This window comes from Sphaeramia orbicularis, chromosome 11, assembly GCF_902148855.1.
Source record: "Sphaeramia orbicularis chromosome 11, fSphaOr1.1, whole genome shotgun sequence".
In the NCBI taxonomy this organism is placed as follows: Eukaryota; Metazoa; Chordata; class Actinopteri; order Kurtiformes; family Apogonidae; genus Sphaeramia; species Sphaeramia orbicularis.
Window position 1 is genome coordinate 333,671 of NC_043967.1, and position 18,857 is coordinate 352,527.

At 40.9% G+C, this 18,857-nt stretch overlaps 1 protein-coding gene across 1 annotated transcript in view; it reads right to left on the reverse strand.

Moving 5' to 3' along the window:
- Window positions 1-18,857, reverse strand: part of ripor2 (RHO family interacting cell polarization regulator 2) — a 144,166-nt gene that overhangs the window by 124,610 nt on the left and 699 nt on the right. The window lies entirely within an intron of this gene.

Below are 18,857 nucleotides of genomic sequence, written 5' to 3' on the forward strand. Positions count from 1 at the left end.
TAGTGGCTATAAAAGGCATTTTCAGGGTCTAGTTGCAGCTTGGATGTTGTTGGTGTTCACAAAGCAAGGAGAACTTTGAAAACCACAGAATACAGAACAGGAGAAGAATGATGACTGAAATAATTGGCTAATAGTTGGAATACTGTCAATAAAGTCTGTCTTGTGAGTCAGATTAGTAACTTCATAAAACACTAACTAGTTACACATCAGCACTAACCACAATATCACAGAAAATAAATATGCGAAAGTGGATTCTGTTAGCCTGAGTAGGGAAGCCCAGATTTCCCTCTCCCCGGCCACCTCCTCTAGTTCCTTCGGTGGGATTCCAGGGTGTTCCCAGGCCAGACACAGGGTATAATTCCTGCAGCGTGTCCTGGGTCTGCCCCGTTTGGACATGCCCAAAACACCTCACCAGGGAGGAGTCCAGGAGGCATCCTGACCAGGTGCCCAAACCGCCTACGAGGGCTTCTCTTTCATGCTATGCAAATCTATATTATTTTATACGCATTCTGAACTGCCCAAACACAGACAGGCAAAGAGATCCACTGGCCAAACAGCAGATAATGGAGGCATTTAACAGATGAAAGCAGAGCTAAAAATAGAGTAAATGTTAAATTGTTACATTGGTAGAAATTTGATTCTAACTAAAATATTGTCTACTGAATAGGACAGCTGCTGAATTTAGTGTACAGTAAAAACGTTTTAAAAAATGGATACATGACTGACAACTATTAACTGGATATCAATCCACCTATGGTGACAGTGGTGTGAAGTTCAAATGAGGCGTGAACAGAAAAGGTTACTAGTTGTGAAATGTAACAGCAGAGGTGTGTTGTGCCTGTTGAGATCCAACTTAAAGCCCTGGCTGTGCGAAGAGGTCAGGACAATGTGTGCAGTTCAGGGCTGAAACAGGATTACCTCATTGTGAGAGAGGTTCCAAACCACCAAGTGCAAACCTCACATGCCAAGTGTTGCCCACAGCACAAATTGTCATGGTAACCACATGGGGACTGTAGGAAAGGTTACCAGTGCAGACTGTCATCTGACATATAATCCATCTACAAACGTCTGAGACTAAAAACCAGATGAATTTACACAAATTGAGACGTGTCTGTAACTAGAGATATTTCCTGCATCTGAATTATGTGTTTTAGTGAATCTAAGATCCAAAATTTAATTCGATGTCCCCTCTCTCATTCTCCCTTTTGAGTCCTCCCCTCTTTCAGTGAAAACAGCAGAAAATTATATCAGTTGGAGTGTTGTGTCTAAAGTAGGTCAATGAAACCAACTGTCAAAGGCAGGGGTTGGGAGATGCAGGGCATGAACATGCCAGCTACAGTCGCTCCCCTCGGGTCAAAGCCAGAGCGTCCACTCATGCACACACCACACTACTGTCATGTTAGTCTGCGTTTTGGATTAGTGTGGACAGCGGCGACGTCTGCGGCCAACTGTGGAGGTGTATGTGTGGGCGGACTGTCAGTGTGTGAGCGATCAGGATAGACGACAATGTGAATGTGTGTTAATAGTTGCAGAAGGGGTCGTTCCATAGAACAGTAGGTTGGACTAGTTTTAGAGCCTCATCCAAACTCAAGCTGAAATATTTTTGTCTTGAACCCTGCTCCTTCTGTTATCTGTGCACAGTTATATCAGACATACAGCATCACTTCCTGTTAGAACTGGACAAAATGGTGTAAAGATTATGTTACAATCATGATCCATGATCATAATTATCATTTTTCTCAGCTCTTATAAAATGTACGCTATGAATAGTGCTCCACAAATCTGCTGTCTCTAGGTTTTTGGAAGGCTAAGGCTGTGGTATGATGTGATGAATAGGATGAAAGATGTTATAGCAATATTTAGACATTAACTAAAAGAAAAAATACAGGTGCTTGGTCAATTCAAGAGGAATATAAGTGGAATAGGAACATTTGGCAACACAGCGGTGCAGTGGTTAGTACTGTCACCTCACAGAAAGGAGGTCATGTGTGGAGTTTGCATGTTCTCCCCCATTCTGGGCTCTTGGTTGTCTCCAGGCACCCCCACTTCCTTCCAATGTCCAAAGACATCCATTTTAATTGTTTAATTGGTCAAACTAAATTGCCCATGTGTGAGAATTTTAGACTGAATAGTTGGTCATTTCAGTACGTCAGCCATATGATTAGGGATGGGAATTCAGAACCGGTTCTTTTTGAGAACTGGATCCCAGTAGCTCGATTCCTTGGAATCGTTTGCCTGTTCAATGATTCTGCTTACAGATTCCACCTTCATTGCACATGTGTGATGACATCATGTGTACGCTGCATTGTTTTGGTCAGAACGTAGCAACCATAGTGTTGAGGCAGAAACAAACTAAACAGACCACACCAGGTCCAAACAGACCACACCAGGTCTAAAGAGACCACACCAGGTCCAAACAGACCACACCAGGTCTAAAGAGACCACACCAGGTCTAATCAGACCACACTAGGTCTAAACAGACCACACCAGGTCCAAACAGACCACACCAGGTCTAAAGAGACCACACCAGGTCTAATCAGACCACACTAGGTCTAAACAGACCACACCAGGTCTAAAGAGACCACACCAGGTCTAAAGAGACCACACCAGGTCCAAACAGACCACACCAGGTCTAAAGAGACCACACCAGGTCCAAACAGACCACACCAGGTCTAAAGAGACCACACCAGGTCCAAACAGACCACACCAGGTCTAAAGAGACCACACCAGGTCTAATCAGACCACACTAGGTCTAAACAGACCACACCAGGTCCACTTACTTGTAACACTGTCAAAGCTTCCATTTCTTCTAAAGGTGGAATCCCTTCAATCTGTTCAAACATTTGTCCACATGTGATGCATTTATAGGAATGTCACATATTTGATTCGCTACTTAGCGGCGCTTGTGAATCTAGCGGCAGAGTGAACACCAGGCCGTCATTCGGGCCCAGTTCTGCTTCTGGTGCGGACACAAATGTCGTACCCCCTAAAATACAAGTTTCTGAAGGTAGGGGAAAGGAAATGAGGTGCACAACAACGGGAGATGGGCTGAGTCGAACCAGTTCCACATAGTGGAAATGCAGCAATAGAGGAATTAGTAAAGAGTCTGGAGTTCTACTTTCACTGTACACCCCCCCCACCCCCACCCCGGCCCCCCAACCGGGCCCAGCGTCATCTGTTATTATTATTTGTTCATACTGTATATGTTATATTTTCCGTGAAGATGGAAATATAACAGACAGTTAATGCAAACACACCCGTTTGTACTCTTTTATTCCCTCACCCAATGAGAATCGATAAGGAATCGGATTAATAAGCAAAATCGATAATGGAATCAGAATTGTTAAATTCTTAGTGACTCTCACCCTTACATATGATGAGCTAGCGACATGCACCTTGACTAGCCTTCCTCACCTTTAAGTCAGATTCTCCAATCCTACTTCCAGTGAATCACCACTGATGAAAAGGTTACTGATTGGCAGTGACACAAAAGGCGCACCACACTGGTCCACACTGGGCCCATTCTGAAGGTCTCTGTCTCCTCTCAGTCTCAGACAATGTGGACAAAAAGGGTTCTATTTCAAAACCAGACAAGACCACAACCTCAGGGAAATCCTCAAACTGGCTGTGCCTAGTCTGATTTATTATCATGAATGTAATTCTGGATGCTACCAATGACTAACCACTCATTTCTAATTTAATCGTGTACAGATTTTCCACCTACATACTCTCAGACTCTCAGTCTGTTTCCTCATCTTCAGCTCTGTTTCTTTAACCATGCTGCTGTGTTTCCTCCGTATAAAAATATTGGGGACATTTTACACTTTGATATAACCACCATTTTTTTTGTAGGAGCAGGAGAAGGTTTTTAGTAAATGCTAGGTTAATATGGCAGGTTTAATTTGACTACTTACTTTTACTTTTACTGACACTTTGGTTGTTGGAAAAAGTTCCTTATGTTCCTGCTGTTTTTTTGTTGTGCAAATTACAAAAAGCAATAATACCAGAAAACTAGTGGTTACTGAAACTCCACTTCAATGAGGATATAATGTAGCACTCTAATGGATTTCAAATGTTTAGATAATAACCAGAAGACTTGTGTCTCTTCTCTGGCTTTTCCTAAGGTCTGTACCATTTTTATTTCTTACCTCTGCCAGGAGGTATTGTGATCACAAACACAGATGTGTTTTTGCGTGTTTGTCTGTTTGTTTGTTTGTTTGTTTGTTTGTTTGTTTGTTTGTTCTCATCTTCAGTGTAAAACTCTTCCACCCATCTTTCCCAAATCTTCCCCACAGATAGGCCTAGGCCCTGGGACCAACCCATTCCATTTTGGTCCCAGTAGGCCAAAGTTCAAGGTCACAGCAAGGTCACAACATCTACAATTTTCCATCTGTCATCATTGAGCAATTTTCCAAAATTCATACAAAATTCAAAACGTCTCTGATTAGCCTCCAATTAGATCCACCCATAGCTTAGAACAATCTCTTGTATCTGGAACTAAATTGTCCACATCCACTGTGGAATGTGGACTCTGTGGACATTTACATTTAACATTGAAAATCCCATTTACCACACATTTAAAATTAGAACTCAACTAATATTGATGTGAATTGAATCTAATTGGACAGACACATGACTGGTACCAAGCTTCAACTGTTTCTGCTGTATGGAACAACCTGGAAACTGTAGAATTTAAACAGAAATAGTCGATCCACACATACACACCACTCAGGGTGTTTGGCGGAGGTTTGTGTTCTCTGAACACTTGTTTTATTTTGTTTTTCTTCACCTAAACCAAGAATCAAAGGACAGAGTGTTACACATATTGTAAAGCCTTTTGTGATCAATCAATCAATCAATCAAATTTTATTTATATAGAGCCACATCATAACAATCAATACCTCATGACACTTTACATTTAGATCTGGGCTAAACCAGACTCTTAATAACCCAATTCACAGACCCCAACAGAATCTTCCAGGAGCAACACTTGGATCTCCGATTTGGTATGACTGTCCAAAATGGAAGCAGACATCCTACTGTCTACAGGCCAACGTAACCCCTTATTTCAGATTAATATTTGGGTTATGTGGTGTTTTAAAGCTGATGGTTCATGACAATACAAGCAGGTGGTAGATCACTGGAGTTTTAATAGCAGGTGCTAAACTATAGTCACCTAAATTATTCAGCAAGTGTTCATGCATCAAAAAAAAAAACAAAAACACAAAAACATAAAGTAGGCTATGTAGCTCTCTTTTCTTTACAGTTCTGAAAATTTCCTTTAATTTCAATATGATTCAGAAAGATTTATACATAACATAAGCAAGACATGCAGCCTTTCAGTCTCTGTAATGTCTCTGAAGTCTTTATGTGACAGCTCTCCACATCATCTCTTGCATCTCAAGATTAGAATACAAAGCTATCAGAGCTGCTTCCTTTTGCAGTTGTGTGTAAACCCTGGCTCACTGTGATCCTGTGCTTTGTTGGACTCCATGTCGGCTCAGAGGAGGGCACAGTCTCATGGTATGCACTGCTCAGCAAGTATAGACAAGAGACTGGATTTGGAAAACCTGACCTAGCTTCCAAACCCTTCTCCTTGAGCTCTATCTATCTATCTATCTATCTATCTATCTATCTATCTATCTATCTATCTATCTATCTATCTATCTATCTATCTATCTATCTATCTATCTATCTATCTATCTATCTATCTATCTATCTAATTGTATTTCTATAGCGTCAAATCTAAGGATGCACTGATCTGATACCAGTATCAGGCATTGGCTCCGATACTCAGTGTGTGTACTTGTACTCGTACTCGTAAAGGTCATCCGATACAAATGCAACAATACCACTTACGGCTGTGTGACATTCCCAGTTCAGTGCAGCAGGTAGAATAATGTGTGTGAGTGTGAAGAGTGTGGAGATTGAACCAAATAAATGAGGGTGATAAAAGTAAGGCTGACTGACAGTACCGTTCCAGACACAGACAGATACAGACGCAGCCTTCTGTCCGTCCTCTGCGTACTTTCATCTGTTTTCCAGGTGATGGAGGATGAGTACCCAGACAGAGAATACCAGCGGAACTGAGGAGGTAGAGGATCTGTTCAAAGAGCCACTGTGGGAGTTAGAGAAGAACTACTGACACATGTAGGACAGCTACCCAGAAAAACTACTGACACATTTAGGACAACTACCCAGAAAAACTACAGACACATTTAGGACAACTACCCAGAAAAACTACAGACACATTTAGGACATCTACCCAGAAAAACTACTGACACATTTAGGACAACTACCCAGAAAAACTACTGACACACTTAGGACAACTACCCAGAAAAACTACTGACACACTTAGGACAACTACCCAGAAAAACTACTGACACATTTAGGACAACTACCCAGAAAAACTACTGACACATTTAGGACAACTACCCAGAAAAACTACTGACACATTTAGGACAACTACCCAGAAGAACTACTGACACATTTAGGACAACTACCCAGAAAAACTACTGACACATTTAGGACAACTACCCAGAAAAACTACTGACACATTTAGGACAACTACCCAGAAAAACTACTGACACACTTAGGACAACTACCCAGAAAAACTACTGACACATTTAGGACAACTACCCAGAAAACTACTGACACATTTAGGACAACTACCCAGAAAAACTACTGACACATTTAGGACAACTACCCAGAAAAACTACTGACACACTTAGGACAACTACCCAGAAAAACTACTGACACATTTAGGACAACTACCCAGAAAAACTACTGACACATTTAGGACAACTACCCAGAAAAACTACTGACACATTTAGGACAACTACCCAGAAAAACTACTGACACATGTAGGACAACTACCCAGAAAAACTACTGACACATTTAGGACAACTACCCAGAAAAACTACTGACACATTTAGGACAACTACCCAGAAAAACTACTGACACATTTAGGACAACTACCCAGAAAAACTACTGACACACTTAGGACAACTACCCAGAAAAACTACTGACACATTTAGGACAACTACCCAGAAAAACTACTGACACACTTAGGACAACTACCCAGAAAAACTACTGACACATTTAGGACAACTACCCAGAAAAACTACTGACACATTTAGGACAACTACCCAGAAAAACTACTGACACATTTAGGACAACTACCCAGAAAAACTACTGACACATTTAGGACAACTACCCAGAAAACTACTGACACATTTAGGACAACTACCCAGAAAAACTACTGACACATTTAGGACAACTACCCAGAAAAACTACTGACACACTTAGGACAACTACCCAGAAAAACTACTGACACACTTAGGACAACTACCCAGAAAAACTACTGACACACTTAGGACAACTACCCAGAAAAACTACTGACACATTTAGGACAACTACCCAGGGCTGGGCTGGTTTCCATCCTGCTCATAATATTATGGAGGTACGGAGCGGTGCAGACCGCTGCCAGCGGAAGTGAAAACCAAACTTCTAACTCATTTGTCTTTTCTCTTCCTGCTGAAGCTAAACTTTTAAACCTTACAGAGAAAACGCTGCAGCATTAGTATCACATTAGTGTTTCCTCTGTTGTCTCGATGTTTGTTATTACTGACTTCCTTCTTCTTCATTAAACTTTCCTCTTCTTCGTGGTATTTGTTCAGTATGGTTAATTCAGAGCGGCGCCCCCTGGTGGATTAATTGACAAACACTCATTCCAACACATTAAATGTCAGTAGCAGCACTTTGTTCCAGTCAGACTAATGACAACGACAATAAAGCACATTTACTAAAGGAACGAACAACTGGAATGGGATTACTAAGGACTAGGATCAGTACTTGGTATCGGCAAGTACTCAAATGGAAGTACTCGTACTCAGTCTGGAAAAAAGTGGTATCGCTGCATCCCTAGCCAAATCATAACAAAAGTTATCTCATGACACTTTAGATATCAAGCCGGTCGAAACCAGACTCTAAGGCAATTCACAGAATCCTCCAGGAGTAAACACTAGTGAGTGGTGACAGTGGAAGGAAAAATTACCTTTAACAGCAGAAACCTGGAGCAGAACTGGACTGAGGAGGATGGACGAATGACAGGAGCAGCTGGGGTTAAAGAGAGAGAGTAAAGGAGGAGAAAAGAGAGAGAGAGAGAGAGAGATTGGGGGAGAAGGGGGAAAGTAGGGGAGACACATGGATGCACAGCAAAATGCTTTGGGGGGTGTGTGTGTGTGTGTGTGTGTGTGTGTGTGAGATAGATTTGATGTCGTCAACATGATATAAGGTTGTGTCCTCAGAACATATTTGAGGTTGTGATTTGATTTGAACTCACTGACTTTATAAAATCCAAATACAGACATGATTATACAGCTGTAATGTACAACTCCTGAGGGCAATTTACTGTGTTTACGATACTAATTCTTCAAAATGAAGCCCCATGCTGTATCACGAGCTTACCAAATCTGTTCATTAATTAAGTTTAGTTCAGGTGAAAACATTCAAGAAAAGCCCTTCGGCAATGTCCTAGAGGAGGTTTGAAGAGCGCAGGTTGAAAACACTACCTGCAAAAACTTTCAGGGTTAGAGTCACTTCAGTCCATTAACAGATAGATTTAACTGCATCCAAGCTTCATCTTAATAGTTTTAAAAACTCTCAGAACTTGTGTGTGTGTGTGTGTGTGTGTGTGTGGGCGAGGGGGGGGGGGGGGGGCATTGACTGCACAGGAAACATCCATTTGTGCTAAAAGGACTTTAGAGAAAAGAAACCTAACAACAAACCAATGATAGCTGTTCAGCTTGGTAATTAGTGGTTTGGTTATGTAATGGTCGTGAGGAGACCGATGGAATTCATCAGGTTGCACAAGAAAGCAGACTGACACAACACATTTTCACAGAATTGTGACAGAACTGGACATGTTCATCTACACTGGCCTCACAATTCTATGTCAGTGTTTCAAATGTACACTGACTGTCAGTCCAGCTCAGAATACCACGTCCTCAGTTTTCTGTTACATGCACACAGCCAGTTTATGAAAATCTGTATCAGCAGTCAGAGAAAATGCAGCTCCATTTGGCATTTTTGGTACCTATTGCTGAATATGAATGTGACGCCTGTATTGCATTATATCTTTTAAAGGTTCATTGTGTCATAATAAATAACATCTGGTGGTGAGATTGTAGATTCCACAAACATGAATTTTTAAACTAGGATTAAGATTTTTTTATTATTATTTTTTAATTACAAAATTAGGATTTCACATGATTTTAAGGCCTTACTCATGACATTTGACAATGACAACAGCTCTGTTACCCATTTTGGGTACAAACCTTGGGTGCAAAGGCTTAAGGAAAGGCAGGTTTTTAAGAAATACATGTAAGCCAAATAACAAAGTTTTTACATATTATTTTAGACTCACAGTTGTAAAGATTAACACTGACACAACTCTAATAAAGTGAGGAGATAGGACTAGTTATGCAAGAGCACACTCAAACCTATAGTAGGTGATAGTAATGCACCTTAACACTAGATGACACCGACTATAAAGCAATAAAACCAGAAGAGGAAGCCTGTTCTGACGTACTGTAGAAACACAGTGGCACTACAGCGGAATAATTTTCAGGCAATTACACAAGAATGAAAACAATTATGAATTGCATATAGGGATGGGAATTGAGAACCGGTTCTTTTTGAGAACCGGATCCCAGTAGCTCAATTCCTTGGAACTGTTTGCCTGCCTGCTTAATGATTCTGCTTATCGATTCCACCTTCGTTGCACATGCGCGATGACGTCATGCGTACGCTGCATTGTTTTGGTCAGAACGTAGACAACATGGTGTTGAGGCAGAAACAGTGTAAAAAGACCACACCAGGTCCAAACAGACCACACCAGGTCCAAACAGACCACACCAGGTCTAAACAGACCACACCAGGTCCAAACAGACCACACCAGGTCTAAACAGACCACACCAGGTCCAAACAGACCACACCAGGTCCAAACAGACCACACCAGGTCTAAACAGACCACACCAGGTCCAAACAGACCACACCAGGTCCAAACAGACCACACCAGGTCTAAACAGACCACACCAGGTCCAAACAGACCACACCAGGTCCAAACAGACCACACCAGGTCCAAACAGACCACACCAGGTCCAAACAGACCACACCAGGTCTAAACAGACCACACCAGGTCCAAACAGACCACACCAGGTCCAAACAGACCACACCAGGTCTAAACAGACCACACCAGGTCCAAACAGACCACACCAGGTCCAAACAGACCACACCAGGTCTAAACAGACCACACCAGGTCTAAACAGACCACACCAGGTCCAAACAGACCACACCAGGTCTAAACAGACCACACCAGGTCTAAACAGACCACACCAGGTCCAAACAGAGGACACCAGGTCCAGGTACTTTCACTGTATGCCATGCCCCCCCCCCCCCCCAAACCCCCCCCGAACTGGGCCTGGCGTCATCTGTTCTTATTATTTGTACATACTGTATATGTTCTATTTTCTGTGCGGATGGAAATATAAATACAGTTAATGTAAACACATCCGTTTGTACTCTTTTATTCCTTCACCCAATGAGAATCGATAAGGAATCGGATCGATAAGCAAAATCAATAATGGAATTGGAATTATTAAATTCGTATCGATTCCCATCCCTAATTGTATATTCCATTCATGTCCTGAATCAAACACACCAGACCTTTAATTTAGAAAATGTCTAGATCTCTAAACACAAAAGGATGACATGAATTCAGCATGCACATCAGGTTGCTCAGAGCCTGCATTCAGCTGGTCTAAAAGAGTCTAACCAATGACAAGTCAGAGGAAAAGTTGTTTCCTATGTTGTTCTTGAGTGGAAGTGTAATTCATGGAGCTAAAAGGCCTGCAGATTGTGTTACTGACATCATTTGTGGTCTGAAACTGCAGCTCCTCATGCTTCGTGGTCTGACCCAGTTTGACAAACTGGTTTATTTAGACATAACAGACTGACTGTGCATTCGAGCCACCACACCATCCAACAGCTCATACTCCACTATGACTTTATGTTAGTAAAGATCTACTGCTGCCACTGTCATTTGAGGCACACCGATGTGTTTGCTTTGTGTTTGGCACTCTGCTGCCAAACACATAAGAACCGTCAAAGAAAAATCAGGTCGTTTGAAATAGTCACAAGAAGGAACAAGGCATGAAAGAAGACATTGTGTTTATTTTGGGCTCCGAATGAAGCCACTGTTCAGTTCTCTATTTGCTGTAGTCATTTAATTCTGAGAAATGTTGAAGAGAGGGGAGTGTGTGTGTGTGTGTGTGTGTGTGTGTGTGTGTGTGTAGGTGTGTGTGTGTGTAGGTGTGTAGGTGTGTGTGTGTGTGTGTGTGTGTGTGTGTGTGTGTGTGTGTGTGTGTAGGTGTGTGTGTGTGTGTGTGTGTGTTTGGGGGTGGGTGGGGTTTTGCACACATGTTTATGTGTGATAAAGTGTGATAACAAGGGAAGAAAGCGGAGCTGTGTTTGTGTTGACCTGTGTTTAATGCTACTTAATCTGTCTGTGGGCTCTGAATAGAAGGCTCTGAGGTCGTTTGGGTGGGTTCGTGCTGAGGTGATTTAAAGGGGGCTCACAGATAATGATCAGCCGTGTGCAGTGGCTTACTTTGTTTTTACAGTATACTCCACTACCAACAGTCCACCCAGTGTGTCAGTGTTTATGTTTCATATCTCATCAGCTCTGGTTGTCACAAAAAGCTACGATATTTTATGTGGAATTGCAAGTAATATGGAAATACAAGTAAACAAGTTGTGGCAAAAATAAGAACCAGTTAGATTTCCTTTAGCTGTTTTTTTTTTTAATCTGATCTGTCTGAGAACTGGATCAAATGTTTTCATCCAGCCACAGTGTGTTTTTAGCCAAATGGAAGGACTGCATTCAATAGAAGTCAAATGATTGTGCATATTTAAATAACACCTAGAGTCAGACGTAAGGCAAAGCTTCATTCTCTGATTACCTCTCAGTTTATTAGAAACCAAAAAACTGTTGAACTTAACATCTATTCCAAAGTATTTGACACCTAGTATTAAAGAAACAAATGTGAGTCACTGGACATCAAATGCAAAGTAATTAGTCGCTAAATGTAGAATGAGCTTTGCATAACCATTATAAATCTATTTTTGAAGCATTATCTTCCCTGAGTCAATATTTTGACTGGGGAAATAGTATGAGTGACCATGTTTCAGAGTGAGTCAACAAAAAAAAAGAGGGTTAGTGGTTAGATACCTGGTCCACATTGTCACGTTAGCATTGCCATCTTTGAATTCACTATTGCCCTCAGGGAGGAAAAAAAACCACTGATGTAAAAACTAGGGATGGGAATCGAGAACCGGTTCTTTTTGAGAAAAGGATCCCAGTAGCTCGATTCCTTTGAATCGTTTGACTGCTTAATGATTCTGCTTATCGACTCCACCTTCGCTGCACATGCGCGATGACGTCATGTGTACGCTACATTGTTTTGATCAGAACATAGCTAATATGGTGTTGAGGCACAGACGGTCCAAACAGACCACACCAGGTCCAAACAGACCACACCGGGTCCAAACAGACCACACCGGGTCCAAACAGACCACACCCGGTCTAAACAGACCACACCAGGTCCAAACAGACCACACCAGGTCTAAACAGACCACACCAGGTCCAAACAGACCACACCGGGTCCAAACAGACCACACCGGGTCCAAACAGACCCCACCGGGTCTAAACAGACCACACCGGGTCCAAACAGACCACACCGGGTCCAAACAGACCACACCCGGTCTAAACAGACCACACCAGGTCCAAACAGACCACACCAGGTCTAAACAGACCACACCAGGTCCAAACAGACCACACCGGGTCCAAACAGACCACACCCGGTCTAAACAGACCACACCAGGTCCAAACAGACCACACCAGGTCTAAACAGACCACACCGGGTCCAAACAGACCACACCAGGTCTAAACAGACCACACCAGGTCCAAACAGACCACACCAGGTCTAAACAGACCACACCGGGTCCAAACAGACCACACCGGGTCTAAACAGACCACACCAGGTCTAAACAGACCACACCGGGTCCAAACAGACCACACCAGGTCTAAACAGACCACACCGGGTCCAAACAGACCACACCAGGTCCAAACAGACCACACCAGGTCCAAACAGACCACACCAGGTCCAAACAGACCACACCAGGTCCAGGTGAACACTGTCAAAGCTTCCACTTCTTCTTAAGGGTGAAATCCCTCCTATCTGTTCAAACATTTGTCCACAGCATGTGATTCCAGCATGTGAACACCAGGCCGTCATCCGGGCCCAGTTCCAGTTCTGGTGCGGGCAACAAACGTCGTACTCCCTCAAGTACAAGTTTCTGAAGGTAGGGGAAAGGAAATGAGGTGCACAACAACAGGAGACGAGCTGAGTCGAACCGGAAATGCAGCAATAGATGAATTAGTAAAGCATCTTTAGTTTCACTTTCACTGTTTACACCCCCCCCCAACCGGGCCCAGCGTCATCTGTTATTATTATTTCTACATACTGTATATGTTATATTTTCTGTGCAGTTGGAAATAAAAAAAGACAGTTAATGCAAACACACCCATTTGTACTCTTTTATTCCTTCACCCAATGAGAATCAATAAGGAATCAGAATCATTAAATTCTTATCGATTCTCACTAGCAGCATGCACCTTCAGTTCCCATCCCTAGGAAAAACCTTTGTTATTGAATCCAGACCTGACCAACTCAAGCAAGCCCAGATTGTAACCCTGCCCCCACAGGCTTGCACTGTAGGCACTAGGCATGATGGGTAATCACTTCATCCACCCCTTGTCATGTCGGCTCCCAGACTGTGTCTGGATTTGTCTGTCTTTTCTGTTGTCTGTCTTTTATGTTGTCTGTCTTTTCTGTTGTCTGTCATTTATGTTGTCTGTCATCTATGTTGTCTGTCTTTTCTGTTGTCTGTCTTTTCTGTTGTCTGTCATTTATGTTGTCTGTCTTTTATGTTGTCTGTCTTTTATATTGTCTGTCTTTTCTGTTGTCTGTCATTTATGTTGTCTGTCATTTATGTTGTCTGTCTTTTATGTTGTCTGTCTTTTATATTGTCTGTCTTTTCTGTTGTCTGTCATTTATGTTGTCTGTCATTTATGTTGTCTGTCTTTTATGTTGTCTGTCTTTTATATTGTCTGTCATTTATGTTGTCTGTCATTTATGTTGTCTGTCTTTTATGTTGTCTGTCTTTTATATTGTCTGTCTTTTCTGTTGTCTGTCTTTTATGTTGTCTGTCTTTTATATTGTCTGTCTTTTCTGTTGTCTGTCATCTATGTTGTCTGTCTTTTCTGTTGTCTGTCTTTTCTGTTGTCTGTCATTTATGTTGTCTGTCTTTTATATTGTCTGTCTTTTATGTTGTCTGTCTTTTATATTGTCTGTCTTTTATGTTGTCTGTCTTTTCTGTTGTCTGTCATTTATGTTGTCTGTCTTTTCTGTTGTCTGTCTTTTCTGTTGTCTGTCATTTATGTTGTCTGTCTTTTCTGTTGTCTGTCTTTTCTGTTGTCTGTCATTTATGTTGTCTGTCTTTTCTGTTGTCTGTCATTTATGTTGTCTGTCTTTTCTGTTGTCTGTCATTTATGTTGTCTGTCTTTTATGTTGTCTGTCTTTTCTGTTGTCTGTCTTTTCTGTTGTCTGTCATTTATGTTGTCTGTCTTTTCTGTTGTCTGTCATTTATGTTGTCTGTCTTTTATGTTGTCTGTCTTTTCTGTTGTCTGTCATTTATGTTGTCTGTCATTTATGTTGTCTGTCATTTATGTTGTCTGTCATTTATGTTGTCTGTCTTTTATGTTGTCTGTCTTTTCTGTTGTCTGTCTTTTATGTTGTCTGTCTTTTCTGTTGTCTGTCTTTTATGTTGTCTGTCTTTTATATTGTCTGTCTTTTCTGTTGTCTGTCATTTATGTTGTCTGTCATTTATGTTGTCTGTCTTTTCTGTTGTCTGTCTTTTCTGTTGTCTGTCTTTTATGTTGTCTGTCTTTTATGTTGTCTGTCTTTTATATTGTCTGTCTTTTCTGTTGTCTGTCATCTATGTTGTCTGTCTTTTCTGTTGTCTGTCTTTTCTGTTGTCTGTCATTTATGTTGTCTGTCTTTTATATTGTCTGTCTTTTATGTTGTCTGTCTTTTATATTGTCTGTCTTTTATGTTGTCTGTCTTTTCTGTTGTCTGTCATTTATGTTGTCTGTCTTTTCTGTTGTCTGTCTTTTCTGTTGTCTGTCATTTATGTTGTCTGTCTTTTCTGTTGTCTGTCTTTTCTGTTGTCTGTCATTTATGTTGTCTGTCTTTTCTGTTGTCTGTCATTTATGTTGTCTGTCTTTTCTGTTGTCTGTCATTTATGTTGTCTGTCTTTTATGTTGTCTGTCTTTTCTGTTGTCTGTCATTTATGTTGTCTGTCTTTTATGTTGTCTGTCTTTTCTGTTGTCTGTCTTTTCTGTTGTCTGTCATTTATGTTGTCTGTCTTTTCTGTTGTCTGTCATTTATGTTGTCTGTCTTTTATGTTGTCTGTCTTTTCTGTTGTCTGTCATTTATGTTGTCTGTCATTTATGTTGTCTGTCTTTTCTGTTGTCTGTCATTTATGTTGTCTGTCTTTTATATTGTCTGTCTTTTCTGTTGTCTGTCATTTATGTTGTCTGTCTTTTCTGTTGTCTGTCATTTATGTTGTCTGTCATTTATGTTGTCTGTCATCTATGTTGTCTGTCTTTTCTGTTGTCTGTCTTTTCTGTTGTCTGTCATTTATGTTGTCTGTCTTTTATATTGTCTGTCTTTTATGTTGTCTGTCTTTTATGTTGTCTGTCTTTTCTGTTGTCTGTCTTTTCTGTTGTCTGTCATTTATGTTGTCTGTCTTTTCTGTTGTCTGTCTTTTCTGTTGTCTGTCTTTTATGTTGTCTGTCTTTTCTGTTGTCTGTCATTTATGTTGTCTGTCTTTTCTGTTGTCTGTCATTTATGTTGTCTGTCATTTATGTTGTCTGTCTTTTCTGTTGTCTGTCATTTATGTTGTCTGTCTTTTATGTTGTCTGTCTTTTCTGTTTTCTGTCATTTATGTTGTCTGTCTTTTATGTTGTCTGTCTTTTCCGTTGTCTGTCATTTATGTTGTCTGTCTTTTCTGTTGTCTGTCATTTATGTTATCTGTCATTTATGTTGTCTGTCTTTTCTGTTGTCTGTCATTTATGTTGTCTGTCTTTTATGTTGTCTGTCTTTTCTGTTGTCTGTCTTTTATGTTGTCTGTCTTTTCTGTTTTCTGTCATTTATGTTGTCTGTCTTTTATGTTGTCTGTCTTTTCCGTTGTCTGTCATTTATGTTGTCTGTCTTTTATGTTGTCTGTCTTTTCTGTTTTCTGTCATTTATGTTGTCTGTCTTTTATGTTGTCTGTCTTTTCTGTTGTCTGTCTTTTCTGTTTTCTGTCATTTATGTTGTCTGTCTTTTCTGTTGTCTGTCTTTTCTGTTGTCTGTCATTTCCTGTTTTATTTTGTTAAGTTTCCTTCATGTGTCATGTCTGGTGTCTTTACTTCCCTTCCCTGATTGTTTCACCTGCTCTGATTACCTGACTCCACCCTGATGTGTTCCACCTGTGTCCAATTGTCTTCCCACCCTCTTGTGTATTTAAACCCTGTGTCTTCCCCTGTCTTGTTGCCAGTTTGTTTGCTACACTCGTGTGCTCACTTACCAGTGTTTTTTCAGTCCTGTCAGACTGATGGTTGTTTAAGAAATGAGAAACTACTCAGCTGCATCAGGGTTTAAGAACTTGTTGCACCTGAAACATATTAACCTCTTCAAAAACGATTTTGTTAACTTACTGAACTTTAACAGCCCATTTTGGCAGTAGTCACTGAAGATAAGATAAGATAAGATAAGCCTGTATTAGTCCCACAAGCTGAAATTCCAGGTTTACAGCAGCAAAGCACAAAAGAGCAAAAGAAGTGCAAAATCAAAATGAAGACAAATCAAAAAAGCTCTATATTCTATTTACAGCTGTTGATCAAGTCTGTTACAGCAGAGAATGAATCACAGTGGAACAAAATCAGTATTTTGGGGCATATGAGTTAAACACTGAAGAGGATGTTTGCAAATCTGAAATACAAATGAAAGAAGCAGAAACCAGCAAATGTTTGATGCTTTCAAAGATCAATTGATTATCAAAAATAGACTGACTAACAGGCTGATTAGTTTATGCACATTTAGTTGTAACTAGTAACAGCCAAAGAGTGATTTTCCTACTGAGCCACATAAATATTTAAGAACCTTTTATAGGGATGAGAACATAGTATTTCGTAAGAAATAAAGTGAAAAGCCTGGAGCACAGAAGTAATTTTGTTTATTTTCTGCTCTAATCAACCTTGAGGCACCTTTAGTTTATCACATGACCCCAACACAACATCCAAGAGAAGTAAAAAGCAGACATCCTGTAGTTTCAGTTGGATTCTTTCAAACCTACACTCTGGTTGGGAGGACAGACATGTACAAATTCTCTATTAATGATGAAACGAATGATTTATGAGGAAAATTGGATGTAAATTAGCACTCAGCAATGATAAGAATGAAACGTGTGTGCTTTTAACACAAAACACACAGTAACATTTCCATTACTAATCCAAAGAGCTAATTAGAACAGAAAATACATGATCCATCATCTGCAACCTTCAAACTGTGTCTATGAATAAACACTTGAATGCCTATTGGCCAACCTCAGTGCGAATGTAAGCGTGTGTGTGTTGTGATTGGCTGTTTTTGTTAGAACAGAGTCAGCTGGGTTATTCCTCCTGGCTGTGTTGTTCAAAGACGTCACATTACCATCGGTGCATCTCAGTCAGAACTGGGTCAGAGAAGGCATTAACATACATTACACACCAAGTGATGCAATATGAGGGAATATCCTCTGATCACTGTACATGCACGGTGAGCGGAGCTGCAGCCGAACACTAAGAACTGAAATATGTCAGATACATAAATGCACAGTAGTGGCAGCCGCCGTGCGACTTCATCATTCTGAAATATAGAGCTAAGCAGTGGTAGGCTGATTCCCTGAGCATGACGAGATGAGAGGATTGATTCACACTGGAAAGAGACTGTGAAATTGGTTCAAAATGAGTGCAACCATTTTTGCCGTTTTGCCAGTGGTATGTGTCTAATTCCAAAGGAGGAGGCTAGAGACTACACTAGATATGAGTTCAAAGATTTTCAGACGTCAAACACTGCACACACAATGCATGATCAGACCTGTTCTGCGTCCGTTTCTGAAGCGTACTTGATGTGACAATCAGGTTTTTAGGATGACATTTAAAAATGGCTGCGTTCTAACACCAGAGCGTCCCCCCCCCCCCTCCTGTTCTACTGACAAATCATTATCAGTCGTTGTGTAACTCTGTTGCTCATCATTCAGACAGGATCCAACCATACACAGGTGGTTTAAAGATAACAAACACACACAAATACAAAAGAATTTGTGGTGGTTAAAAACATCTGCCTGTTATAAAAGAACGCCCACACTCCAGAGGGCACGGCTCCTCTCACTAGGCTTTCTACAGAGGGTAAAAGTTGAAGATCAATAAACAGAATGTGCATGGAGCTCCTGCAAAAGGGAATAAAACAGGCTCGTCATGCACAGCTGTCTCATCTGCAAAATACACAATAGATCGTGGATATGACTCCAACTGTCATCCACAATGTATGCTATTCCTGTTTTGTCTACTCGCATAAATCCATTTCAGTGACGGTTTTGTAGCTTCGGTGTGAGTATAAAAGCCAACAAGTCCACCTACACAGCTGAGA